We start from the raw sequence: 15,268 nt of genomic DNA on the forward strand, positions 1-15,268 counted from the left end.
CTCTTCTCTTTTGGGACATGCACTGATACTCTAGAACCAAAACTCTTGAGTGTAGAAATATTATTGACTTTCTTTTTGTACCATAATTCATAAGGTGTCACATTTTTTATGCTACTAGGGCCTGTTCGGTTTAAAACATACACTGCTGTATGTATGGCCTCTGCCCACAAGTTTTTATTCAACTTTTGCCCTTGTATCATAGTTCGGGCTGATTCAACTAGGGTTCTATTTTCCCTCTCAGCCCTACCGTTCTGCTGAGGCGTATACACTACTGATCTCTGATGTTTTATGCCTTGATAGTCAAGCATCTCCTTTATTTCTTGGTTCATAAACTCTAAACCGTTATCTGATCGTAAAGTTTTCATCTTGTAGCCTGTCTCTCTCTCGGCTAATGATATAAAATTTTTAAGGTGTTTCTTAACTTCTGATTTATTTTTCATGAAATACGCGTACCTATAATTTGTATAGTCATCCTTTAACAACAGGAAATACCTATTTCCCCCTAAAGACTCTTCTTCCATAGGGCCACATACGTCTGTATGCACTAATTGTAATGGCTCACTTGCTCTTGATTCACTTAACTTGAATGGTATTCTGTGTTGTTTACCTGTTAAACACTGTTCACACACGAATTTTTCGTCTATAAAATCAATGTTATTTTGCCTTAAAAAGTTTCTCACATATGTAGTATTTTGATGTGCTAGTCTGCAGTGCCAAACTCTCAAACTTTCTGTTGTTTTTGCAGAATTACACTCTGATAAAAATACATCTACTAAACAGCTGTTTTCTTGAACTTGACCGTCAGACAAGTTTTCGTTAGGGGTGCGTTCCGAAATTAAAATATTTGCAAAGGTTTCAGTGTTTTGTTCTTGTGAGAATAACATTTTGTATAATTTGTTATCCCGTGTTGCCAATGCTCTTATTTCTCCTTTGTCATTATAAAATTCACATTTTTCATTGTTTGAAAACATCTTATAACCTTTATCTAAGGCACATCCAGCTGAGAATAAATTAAATTTTAAATCTGGCACAAATAATACATCTGACAGGGTTGACTTTATAAATTTCTTACCATTAAATGCCCATAGAGTTATTTTTCCAATACCTTTAACTGGTAATTTTTCTCCATTTCCGACTTTTACTTGTTTTTTATAGCTTATCTCTATCAATTCTTCAAACAGATCTTGATTCCAGCACATATGTTCGCTAGCTCCTGTGTCCAAGCACCATTCATTTTTATTTTTCTTACTCCCAGTATATACCATGAATGCATTACTGTCAATTTTATTTTCTTCTCTGCTTGTCTGTTGTTTTTCATTTTTATTTTTATTAAACCAACACTCTTGTAAGTTGTGTCCTCGTCTTTTACATTGACTGCATACTTTTATGTCTTTCTGGCTATTATTATCTCTCTCTTTCTTCTTGAAAAAGCAATTTTTCGCAATATGGCCACCTCTGCCACAAAAATGGCACTTTAACCTGGTTTTCTTTTGCCCTTTAAATTCTCTGCTTGTATCACTTTTCATCGCCAATGCTGTGCTGCCCTGTGCTGACTTACTTCTTTCTTCTTCGATAAGTAGTCTTGATGTAAGTTCATCTAGGGTTTGTTTATCAGATGGTACGGATTCCCATGCGGACCGAAAATGCTTATATTCCTCTGGCAATGCCATAAGTATTTTTGTCATGATCATTTTATCGGACAGCTCTTCACCAGCTTGCTTTAGCTTATTTTTTATCTCTTCAAGCTGTGATATGAATGAGGCAACATTTTTACCTGATGAAAACTCCAAGAGAAAAAACTTTTGTTGCATTAAATGAATGCTCACCTCTGACTCTTTGTCGTAGACAGACTTCAACTTTGTCCACATATCTTTCGAGGTCTCACAGGATAAAATGTGTGTCATAGGGCCTTGCTCTATTCTGGTTACTATAAATTCTTGTGCTTTTGAATCACCAGCATCCCATTTCTTTTGGTCATCTCCAGTAGTGCTCGGTCTCACAGACTTTCCTATTACTATGTCATAATAACCACGGCTTTTTAGCACTACCCTTGTTTGAAATTTCCAGGCTACCCAGTTGTCACCACCACTAAGTTTCAACGCAGCCGATGAATTTTCCATTTTTCGGATTTATGTTTTTCTTTTTTTTTATGTATATATACTCGAGCTTCTTTTTCACCTTTTTTTCAGCTTTTCTTTTTTATTTTCGTTGGCCGCGGCAAACTACCGACACAGGCTCTTCAACACTGACTTTTTTTACTGGCGAAATACTCACGAAAACAAGTGATCTGGGCCATAACCTGATGTTTTGCAGAATTGCGTGGATGTTAATTAAACACCGAAGTACTTCTAGTCAGTTTTATTTTAAAAGAAAACTCAATAATTCTACAAATAACTTAAACATCAAAATCAACATTTATTTTTCTTTTTGACACATGTTTTACTTCTAGTTGACATCTGACACTTATATATCATTGTTTCCAACTACATCATACAATAACAAAAATCCCCTAGATTTGCCGTTGCTTATTTTTACTGGGTATTCAACACTACCTTTGATTATTGCTTTCCTATAGTCTCAATTCAACTAAAATGTACGGCAAAAAAAATACTAAAACCTAATCAGCAGGTTGCTGCATGTAAGAATGAGCTAGACATCCTTCTAGTGCTTAGTAGGTCTGACAAGGTCTATAGTGAGGCTTACAAAACAAAGAAGCAGGAATACAATCGTCTCCTGAGCGATGCAAGAAGTGCTCATTATGAAGAACGTATAAATAACAGTGAAAGCAAATCAAAATGTGTTTGGCAGATTGTTAGGGAAATTAATGGTACAGTTACAGAATATGTCGATGAAACTTCGAATATTAGTGGTAAGCCTGAGGATATTTGTAATAACTTTAACAAATTTGTACTTCATGCAGGTCCTAATTTAATAAAAACTCAACCTCAAGCCACTTTTTCATGCAGTATTCCATATAACAACAAATCTTTTTTTTTATACCAGTAACTATTTCTGAAATTCTTAATATCATCTCAAAGCTAAAAAATAAAAAAAGTGCAGGTTATGATGGGATCTCAGCGAATCTGTTGAAACATTGTGCAGAAGAGATTGCAGAACCATTGTGCCACATTATTAATAACTCTTTCAAGTATGGTATTTTCCCTAACCAACTAAAGTTATCCCTAGTGAAACCTTTCATAAAAAGGGAGATAAAACCAAATTGGAAAATTATAAACCCATACATTTTCAAAAATTTTCGAAATAGCAATGTGCACAAGACTTATAGCCTTTTTCAATAATGACCACCTAATTGCTGAATCCCAACATGGGTATCTCAAGGGACGGTCTGTTGAAACAGCTACATACGAATTCGTGGATAAGATTTTGAATGGATGGGAGAACGGGGAGATTTCCTTGGGAATGTTCCTGGACTTATCAAAAGCGTTTGACAGCATAGATCATCATATTTTGATCGACAAACTAGAAAGATATGGAATTCGTGGCCCTGCTCGGGACTGGGTAAGAGATTACCTCACCGACAGACGACAAAAAGTTATTATAAATCGAGAAGGACAACAGTTTTCTTCAGAAGAAGGGAATTTACAACTTGGTATTGCTCAGGGCAGTGTCATGGGACCACTTCTTTTTGTTTTCTACATTAACAATCTTTGTAGCGAAATACTGAGCAGTGAGTCTCACCTTGTAAATTTTGCAGATGATGCAAACTTATTAACATTAGCATCAACGTTTGAGGATCTTCTGAGTATTTCTTCAGATCACTTAAAAACAGCTCAGAATTGGTTCTTAAAAAATAAATTGGTTTTAAATACCGAGAAGACTAACTGTGTTTGTTTTCACACAAAGCAAAATAATGAGATAATTCCAGAGGAGATTGAGTTGGATGATCAAACTGTTGTATTATCAACAAATACAAAATTCTTGGGTATTTATATAGATCAACATCTGAATTGGTCAGAGCATCTGTGTGTTGTTCGCAAAAGAATCAACACTGCATGTTATTCATTACGAGTAATGTCTAAGTATTTGAATTTACAACACCTTAAGACAGTTTATTTTGCAAACATCTACTCAGTGCTCAGATATGGTATTATTTTCTGGGGCGGAGGAACTGATGTTGATTGAGTGTTCATTGCTCAGAAGGGAGCAATAAGAACAATGCTCAAGATAAAAACTCGAAGGACCTGTAGGGGAAAATTTAAGGAGTTACGATTATTAACGGTGGCAGGGCTTATATATATATATATATATATATATATATATATATATATACATCTTCCAGACATTGATGCGTCCATACATTTATGTTTTTGCATGTAATGCTGCATCCACCGCATTGTTGCGTCAATATACGGACGCAGTATTACAATCGCTTATATTTCGGTAATGGTCGTTACCAACTTCTCTTAAGTGATATAAGGGGGCACTAGTAATCCAAAAAAGTAATGTGGCCAATTTTCATAGAGTTGTGATACACAGCAAAAAACTTATTGAGGATTTTAAGTGACGCAACAATAATATTAGCATGAAATGTTTGTGTATGCATTAGTTCAAGATATCTCCTTCAGGCGGCGCATGAACCAATCGAGTATAATTCATTGGTGAATATTATTTTCATTCTTTCGATTATTCTGCGTCTTCTCAATTTGGCAACATTGCTAACCGTCTGAAATACCGTTATACAAGTATTTTAAATGTCGATATTGGATCAACGGAAGAAACGGATAACGAAAATGAAATATTGTCATCACAGAACTCAGGTAGGCCTTCGCGAAAATAAGTACAAATTAAAATTGTTTTTATAAGGAAAAATATTGCATTCTTTAAAATATTTGCATTTTTATAAGAAAACGATGCATTTAATTATGGTTACTGATAGGTACATTTTTTTTATTTTAATTTCCGTTTCAATGAATGACAGTTTTGTAACGAATAATGAAATAATATGCTCAAATGTTCAAAGTCAGCTTTACAGTCCAGACGGTATCCCTGATAAATCGGATGTAGACTCTGATGAAGGCATGTTGGGAAAACCGCTAAGAAAATATTTTACTTTAAATCGATATGTTTCACCCGTTATAAAGATTATATGTAATAATATAGGTATTATTGTGTCCAGAAAATTTAGAGAAGTCTAATAACACTGGATTAGTTTTCAAGAACAATATTACGTCTCACACCATATACGCCACGAAATAGCAAAAAAAAGAGAATGGAAAAAAATTGCTAGATGCTAAGCACATTCTAAGAAGTCGTTCAGGACGTTCAGAAAATTTCCTTTTTATTTCATGTAATTCATTGGATAGAAGAACATAAATCTTCATCTAAAAATGAACTGAAGGTGGAATAATGAAACGATAAAATATAAAAGGAGTTCGCCGCCGAATCCACATGCGGTTTTCTTCTTCTTCAGATGCAAATCCACTAATGGATGTTAGCGATCACATTTTCTATTAACTTTCTGTTTCTTGTAATTCGTATCAGAGATTGTATGTCGTTAATCCCTGTCAATTGCCTTATGTTTCGAAGCCAGGACATTTTCTTGCGGCCTATTCTTTTCTTGCCTTCAATTTGCCCTAAATTATAAGTTAAGGGAACTGGTATTTTTCGTTTCGCATGATGTGACCCAAATACGCCGTTTTCCTTTTCTTGATGTTTTCGAAAAGTTGGCGCTCTTCGTTGATTCTTTTAAGGACATCTACATTTGTGACTTTCGCTGTCCATGGGATCTTTAGGACACGGGGATAAAGCCACATTTCGAAGGCTTCTAATCTGTTTATATCCCTCGTTTTTTATAAAATGCTTCGCATTGTATATAATCTAAGATGCAACCATGATATATCAGATTTTATTATTTTATACGAGGTATGTAAAAAAAATATGAATTTCGCTCAACAGTAAAGTATCTTTGTATTTCACAATATCGAAAATATTTCACATATCACCAAGTCTTCACCAAAATCATATATAACAGAATCTACAAGTGTGAAGCGGAAATCAACGAGTTATAATTTGGTTTTAGGAACGCTTTGGGCACAAGGTAGACAGTGTTTTATCTGCAAGTATTAGTACAGAGGTGTAGAGATATGAACAAGGATGTCTACATGTGCTTTGTAGATTACTCGAAGGCCTTTGACAATGTAAGACATGACCAACTAATTGAAATTCTACAAAATATAGGAATTAATGATTAGGAGATCCGAATTGTGACAAGTCTCTACTGGAATCAGACAGCCAGGGTAAAAGTCGGAAATGCGTTCACAGAGAGCATTGATATCAGAAAAGGTGTGCGACAGGGATGTGTTCTCTCCCCTCTCCTGTTTAATATTTACTCCGAACAATTTTTTATAAAATTACTGGATGCAGCAAACGAAGGCATAAAAATCAATGGAGAATTGACTAATAACATCCGATATGCAGACGATACAGTCGTACTTGCCAGTAGTATCGATAAACTACAGTATCTTATGGACAGGGTACAAAGAGCGAGTGAAGAAAGAGGACTTAACCTCAACATAAATAAAACAAAATGGATGCTGGTCAGCAAAACCTTAAAAACTTGCCAGACAATTGAAAATAAAAAACCAATCAATTGAACACGTTGACTCGTATATATACCTTGGAACAGTCGTCAACTCGAAATGGGATCAAACAACCGAAATAAGATCTAGAATTGAAAAGGCCAGAGCAACATTTAACAACATGAGAAATATAGACACCAACTCCGACATATCTCTCCCACAAAAAATACGGCTACTAAAATGCTATGTATTTCCAGTCTTGCTGTATGGCGCAGAGGCATGGACACTAACGTAGACATTAATAAGGAAGTTAGAGGCATTCGAAATGTGGGTGTATTGACGTCTCCTCAAAATATCCTGGACGACTAACACCACCAACGTAAATGTATTGCGCCGAATGGGAAAAGAAAAAGAAATCTCTTCACAATTAAGAAAAGGAAACTTGAATACCTCGGTCATATTATATGAGACATGATAAATATCATATACTTCAACTGGACCGAGTGGATCAACATGGATCGAGTTATTCAAAAACGCCGAAAACAAGATTAAAATTGCTATGATGATAGCCAACGTCCGCAACGGACAAGACACATGAAGAAGAAGAAAACTATCGAAAATGGTTATTAAGGAAAGTTGTTTGGAATTAAAAACTATGGTTAAATATTCAATAATGGTGAACTATAAAAGTACTTAACTGTTAAGCGAAATTCATATTTTTTTACATTCTTCTTGTTCCTTCTTCTAACGAAGATTGGCGGTCACTTTTTTAAACGCTTCTCTGTCTTTTGCAACGTGAAATATCTGTTCAACACTGAGGTTAGTCCAATCTCTGATATTCCTCAGCCAAGATTTCATCTTTCTTCCCAAGCCTTTTTCCCCTCTACTCTTCCTTGCATGATGACGTGTAGCAGAAAGTATTTATCGTTACGAAGTATGTGGCCCAAATACGATGTTTTTTTATTATAATTGTGTTTATAAGCTTCTTGCCATGTCCAATTCTTCTTAACACTTCTTCGTTTGAGACTTTTGCAATCCAAGGAATTTTCAGAATACACCTATATAGAGTCAATTTTTTACTTTTAGAGTCCAAACTTCTACCCCATATAGTAGTTACGACCAAACATAACCTTTGACAAAAAATTTTATACATACCTCGTATAAAATTGAAAAAGTCTGATATATTATGATGGTTGCATCTTAGATTTTAGACTAGATAGAGTATTTTAAGAAGAATAACTTTTTTCGTAAAATTGATAATAAAATAGTTATCTATCATAACTGAAATAAAATGATGTTGGGACTCCGTAATTTGAGAAAAGTTTGCAATTTTTTTTTTCAATTACCTAGAAGGATGTAATTGCACATTAAAACATAGTTTTTAATTACAAACAACTTTTCATAGTAACAATTTTTAATATTCTGAAATATCAAAACTTTAACGAAATTCATATTTTTGACATACGTTGTATAAAATTGATAAAATTTTATACCTGATTGTTGAGTTTTAGATTTTAGACTATGCAGAGCATTTTATGAAGAATAACTTTTTTTCGTATGATTGGTAATAAAAAAGGTTCCCATATGGTTCCTAGTTACGCAGACATACTTTATAATAGCTCAAAATTTTTGAATTTTCAAATTGTAATGCCATATCGATGGCTTAGTGTGAAAACCTCATATCTCATTAAATTACAATTTTACAGTAGAGGCAAAAAACTGATATTCTGCATAATATAACCTAAAAACAAAAATTACCGTTACATAATTTTAATTCGAGCACATTGAGACAAATATCTGATATTGGCCTAGAGCTAAAAGTGTTAAATGTTGCTATTAGATTGGAAATACAAATATTAACTATGAAAAACACGTAAATATCCTTGCAGTATATAGAGCCTTTGCCCAAGTAACTATGATAACCTCGTATATCTTGATATACGTGTTTTTCATCTTAAATGAGGTTGTGTTTATTATTATTTACGAGGTTTTCATTTTTCATAGCTTAATGCACACCTCCAAATACTAGGTTGGTACAGTACAAATCTTTTGATTTAAGCTTCATAAAATGTTTCTGTATGCAGGACTACCTTTTACTGTTCACAAAAAACATTTCTCTAAGTCGAATCTCTGAAACAAATACTCCAAATTAAGTACCAAAGTCTTGGTTATAAATATACGTGGTATTCACACTAAATCAAGAGAGCAATTGATATACGTGGTTTCTTTTTTCGGCTGTAGAAAATAGTCTAGTGTATTTGGATTTTTTCTAACAGTTGTAAATCGTGAGAGACAAGGTTTTCAAACTAAAACAACCAAAATGTCATTTTCGAAAAAAAAGAGATACGAGGTTTTCACACTAAGCCATCGATATTCGGATTCAGCGTACTCAAAAACAAAATAGAAACATATTTTATCAAAGTAAAATGATGAATTCAACGATATTGTTTTCACCCATTTTAAAAAATGTGAAATCATAGAATTATATACATCCTTCTGTCTGTCTGCGAACACAATTCCTCCGTCAGTATACCAGGTAGAATGACAGATGAGGTGTCAAATGATAGCTTATAAGCGAAGGATCCGTCGACCCCCCAGGATAATTACAGCTTAAGATAAAACAAATCCGTCTCAATTATTAAATTTTACAATATTGTACGACAATCCAAAATTTTACGTTTAGTTAAAATGTTAACAGAAATGTTAACAGAAAATAAATCACTTATGATGATTATTAAACATAAATTTTTCTTGTTTTTTTCATTCATTTCTAGAATAGAAAATCGACTTAAAGATTTTGACCCTTCCTTAAATTTTTTATGGCGGCGGCCCTGGAAGGATAATACTAAACGTGAGAAATTTAACCTAGTCTGTCTGTCCGTCTATCCGTCCTACCGCGAATAAGACTCCTCTTCACTATACCAGGTAGACTGACAAATGAGGTGTCAAATGAAAGCTATAATCCAAGGATGGTACTAAAGGTGAGAAATTTGACTTAGGATTTCCGGTTTTAAAAATTCGACCGGAAGTACTGTTTTAAAGTCACCGGAATAGTACAAGTGATATATTATTCGACGCGCCTTCGCAAAACGAGAACAAAATATATACTTTCGGTTTCATGACTGTCTGTCCGTCGGTCCGTCCCTCCGCGAATACAACTCCTCCATTATTAATACAGATAGAATGACAAATGAGGTGTCGAATGAAAGCTTATAAGCCAAGGATAGTAGTAAAGATGAGAAATTTGACAAAGGACTTCGGTTTTAGAGTTAAGCAATCGTAAGTACTGTTTTAAAGTCACTTAAAATATGATATGAATGTAAATAAAGATGATTCAAAATAAGTAAAATCGTATATTAATCGACGCAAAGTTACACGAAGAGTTCAAATATTGACTTCCAGTTCTACTTCGATTACTTTGGGTGAAAAGCTAGGACTTACGAAGTCCACTTACTTGTTTCTAAAATTATTTATACACAAAAATTGTTATTATTTAATTAATTAATGAACAATTAGCGGCTAAATCTTTGAAAAGAACTTTTTACCATAACACGTATCTAAACTAACAAAAAAAGTTTTGAAAAATATCAGTTTGTTTGAATTTTTTCGAAACAATGCATGCTTTGTATTGTACCTTGCCACTCATTATCTAGCAAACAACCTTGAGAAAATAAGATGACCTTTTCTACACGGACATATTCTAACAGACTACAAATAGCATTTAGGATCACATCAAAATGAAATGATAAACTGGACCGAGGTATTTGATAGTGGCAACGTTGCGGACGCAGAAATAGCTTTCCTATGAACAAAGATACCCGTTGCGGACACAGAAATGCCGGCTTGCTGTAATATGGTATATTTGGACGTTCCAACGGTAGCAAAATATGTGGATGCAAAATTGCTATCGCAGTGAAAGTAACAATCATCTCCTTTATTCTTAGAGTATATAAAAAACTGAGTTAATGCCGAAGTAGCCATGGTTACAGGATAGCCAACAGTGTTCTAAAATATAGATATACATCAATTTTTAGAGTGGACGCACAAACATACCTATGGTAAAAGGATGCAGCAATGATGGTAGGATTTATATATATATATATATATATATATATATATATATATATATATATATATATATATATATATATATATATATATATATATATAGTGTTTACTGTTCTTGTTCAAGGAAAGGGATAGGTTTACACATTCTGAGCCAAAACACAGCATACCCACTAGGTATGTAGGGCTCAATTTTCCTATACATAGGATAGTCGCAACAGAGAGAGGACCTACATATTCGTGTATAAAATTTTTTAACAAATTACGTGTTGGAATTAAATTGCAACAGAATTTGAATATATTTAGAACTGAAATAAAAAGCATTTTATTGGATTTAGAACCATATTCTGTGCATGAGTTTTTAAATCACACATTTTAACTTTTAACTCATAGTAGTTGTAATTGTAATTTTGTATGTATATTTGACACTTATTATTCAGTTGTGACAATTTGCTATAAGTGTGTTGTTTACAATTTTTTTAATAAAAGATATTTTGAATTGAATTTGAATTGAAGATTAGCCAGGCAAATCATCTCAAAACACATTTGAGAGTGCACACTGGAGAAAACCCATACAAGTGTGAAATTTGTTTTAAACAATTTAGTGTAGAAGGAAGTTTGAAAAGACATTTGAGAACGCACACTCTAGAAAAACCTTATAAGTGCGAAATGTGGTGTTTTATCTCGCCAGGTATTAATGACACACAGGTAAAGACTCGTGGACTCAAGTGTATTTATCAAATCCACTATCAATATTATTTAATACACAATTCAAGATATTATTATTCTTAAAGCCGTGTCAAATATCTAAAATTGTCACTGTCTTGTCAGCACATTCTGTTCGACTGAGTGCGCTGTATGACAAAGATAGAGAATGTTCGATTTGGAAAATATTACCACTGACATGGTGTTAATTTTTTTCCAATCCTGAAAAAGTAATATATACTTTTGAAAAATTTAAACGCAGAATAAAAGCCTAAATTATTACCGAGGGCCGAAAGTCCCTTAGAATAAATAAAAAGTTTCTTTTGAATGAGATATCTATTTGAAATTAAAAATCACACTAAATTGTCTCTTAGTTTTTCACCCCTGTAACTCTTTTCTCAGAATTCGAAAAAATAAATCCCAAATAGTATTGAAGCCGAAATTTTGCACCTATCCCCTTAAGTTAGAATTTTTTGTATACTACGTTAGGTACCTATTTGAAATAAAAATCATAAATCAATAATTCAAAAAGTTGTTTGCTTTCGTTACATCCCCTAATTCCCAATCCTGTTTTATTTTGAGTGGGTATAAAAGTTCAACATACTAAAATACTGTTTTTTGTTTAAATCTTTCTATGTAAGCCATGCATAGTATTATGTAATTAATAAAGATAGAAAATTGAACTAAAACAGCAATATTATTTAACTATGTAGTTTTATATAGTTTCTTCTGGCCTACGCGATACTAAAATACTGTTTTTTGTTTAAATCTTTCTATGCAAGCCATGCATGATAATATTGTTATATTATTGTCTTTTACTATTTTATTATTTATATTTTTAGGCACTAAGTTTAATTTAAATAAAGGAAGACTTACTTATTATTATTTTATTTTACATCACTTATTTATTTAATAGTTAGAAATAACTCAAACTAACACATCTAATTTATTTACAAACTCAAATTTATGATTTTACTAACTAAACATAATAATTCCGATAACTAATACATTTCAAATACACGCGATTCGAATACAATAATATTACGCGTCGATCACTGACTGGCCTGCCAGACGGAATTTCGCTTCTTATATACTTCGGCAGTGGTCGTCTCGAATGCCGTGGTAAGGGCTCGTATTCTCTCGTGATGACTAGATTGTTCCATCAGAAATAGGCCAGGTTGTGAGCAGCATATTAAAAATAATGTCACAATATTATGTAATTAATAAAAATAGAAAATTGAACTAAAACTACGAGCAATATTATTTAATTATACAGGGTGTCCCGAAAAGATTGGTCATAAATTATACCACAGATTCTGTGGTCAAAAATAGGTTGATTGAACCTGACTTACCTATATAAAATAATGCACACAAAAAAATTACAGCCTTTTGAAGTTACAAAATGAAAATCGATATTTTTTTTTCATATTTATATCGCAAACTTTTAGAGATTTTTTATTGAAAATGGACATGTGGCATTATCATGGCAACAGCATCTTAAAAAAGTTAAAGTGAAATTTGTGCAACCCATAAAAATTTTATGGGGGTTTTGTTCACTTAAACCCCCCAAACTGTTGTGTACGTTCCAATTAAATTATTATTGTGGCACCATTAGTTACATACATAAAACTTTTTTGCCTCTTAGTACTTTTGCGATAAGCCAGTGTTTATCGAGATGTTTTGAATATTTATCGAATCCACCACATATTTGTATATGGTTAAGGCCCGGTCTTTTCACCTCCGAATAAATATGCTCTTATCTGGCAGTTAGCTATCTGGAGGATAAATATTTATTCGCCAGATAAAATGTACCCGTCTTTTCACGTCAATTTATGTTCCAGTTAGTTATCCGGTAGATAAGCTTAAAAGTAAGTTTGGATTCCGAACACACCTGACTTTTATGTTTATTTTTATAATTTCAGCTTTAACTTAACCTAACATAATTATATTCAAAGTATTTCAAAGATGATTTTATCGATTTTATTTCCATTTTGGAAGAAGGAATGAAGGAAATGTAAGTAAATCAAAGAATTACAACTTAAAAAAATAGGTATACAAAGTCATAAGGTTTAGAAATACATTTCCATATTTTAATCAGACAACAATATTGTTTTAGAAGGAAAACATTGATTATGCTGAAATAGTTTACTGGAGAGCTTGAACAAGAGGTAAATCCATTTTAAATTAGAGGAAAACTGTTGATTTGTATGTAAAATAGAAGACAAAGACAAGTTTAAATAAAGACAAGCTAGCTAATGAAACAGATGCAGTGGTAATTTTGTTTACATAATTATATATGTACATATTATATGATTATTAATATTAGGTTTGTTCTAGCAAACAGTCAAACTAGTCAGAAACCGTCAGCAATTAGTTGCTCAGTGAGACAACATAATACAGTCACCAGTGCTATCCCCTTTCTACTCGCGCTGGTCGACTATTCGCTGATGGTTTCAAACCGTTTGAAACTGATGCTAGAACAAACCTAATGACTGTTCAATGATGTAAAAATTTGTTAATGTGGGGAAAACTTTTATTTAAATTCAATACTATATTTCTGTAAATATCATGCAATATGGCAAAACTTGATGTTACGTCTGATTTTAGCCATAATGAGATTATTTGCTTGATATGCTATTTAGTAACATTTCTTCAAGTTGGTATAGTTTGGTATGTGTATGATGAAGGTAAAACTCCCTTTGTCCCACATGTCCCCTTTTAACTTACAGTAGAACCCTAATTATCCGTGCTATGATTTTCTATTACTCAAGTTGCATTTTTGAGGTTTTATCAACATAGCGTCATTGTAAATCACTTAACGGAAACTCTATATGACGAAAGAGAGACTCATAATGAAATATTTATTTTTTCTGTTATCTTTTTATGGTAGGTACATAATATTATAATATGTATGTGTATACGTACTTATTATACATAAGAAATACATGTTCGGATTATCAGTGCCACCTTCGGTCCCGAGGAGCACGGATAATCTGGATTCTACTGTATTAGGTAGGCCAGAACTTGATATATTACTTGATTTCTTATGTTGATTACTTTTCGTTTTTGGGTTGACAAAACATGATTTAAACTTTCAAAATGCCCTCCTGAAAAATTAGGCTAGATGGACATATCAATCATTGTCAAAACGCTACAGATTTATAATCCATCCAACTGGTATATTGAATAGTAAACTAGGGATAAACCAACTATGTATATCAAAACACAATATTTTAAAGATTGGATAATTTACATGGTAAATAAAAAAAACCTAATTTTAATATTTGTTATGGGTCATTCCACGAACATACGCCTGTTTTGGATTACTTCGACAACGAATATTTTACTTTGCAAAATAAGAAGAACAAAAGTAAATTGCAAATTACATTGTTATTTATTGGAATAATTATTAGTGCCATTTACTTTCGTACTTCTTAGGTTGCACAGTAAAATATTCGTTGTCGAAATAATCCAAAACAGGCGTATGTTCGTGGAATGGCCCATAGTAGATATCTTTCACTTTTCTAAATAAAAAAAATTGGTTACAGATATGACAAACACCTAGAAGATGGAATCCTGTGTTCTCAAAGAAAAAGCTAGTTCCAGAAATAAGCTACCAATAATAAACTAGAGAATGTATTACAAGAAAGAACAACGCTAATACCCAACATAGCTCAATTGCTTCAGATAGAAAAAGAGGAGGAAAGGGTAGAACACAAGCGTGCCAGAGAAAATTAAAGGGCAGAAGAGACACAAAAATTCATTGATTTATTAAATTTAATAATTAAATTATACAAAGGACAATTAAATAAAGAATAAAAAATTATACATGTATATTAATGATCCTTCTATTTCCCCATAAAGCTTGTTACTGACCAGGAGGTATACTATAATAGATATATTACATCTCATATTGCTCACTATAATAATGAGTGAGCCTGCATAAACGGAACCATAAT

At 32.7% G+C, this 15,268-nt stretch overlaps 1 long non-coding RNA gene across 1 annotated transcript; it reads left to right on the forward strand.

The window, feature by feature from the left end:
* The first annotated feature begins 12,950 nt into the window (after positions 1-12,950).
* LOC126892269 (uncharacterized) lies at positions 12,951-15,135 on the forward strand. The gene is made up of 4 exons (XR_007700749.1): positions 12,951-13,177; positions 13,232-13,323; positions 13,426-13,581; positions 14,858-15,135. It is a non-coding gene; the product is annotated as an uncharacterized LOC126892269 (long non-coding RNA).
* The last annotated feature ends 133 nt before the right edge of the window (positions 15,136-15,268 follow it).

The sequence above is a fragment of the Diabrotica virgifera genome, chromosome 9 (assembly GCF_917563875.1).
Source record: "Diabrotica virgifera virgifera chromosome 9, PGI_DIABVI_V3a".
NCBI classification, from domain to species: domain Eukaryota; kingdom Metazoa; phylum Arthropoda; class Insecta; order Coleoptera; family Chrysomelidae; genus Diabrotica; species Diabrotica virgifera.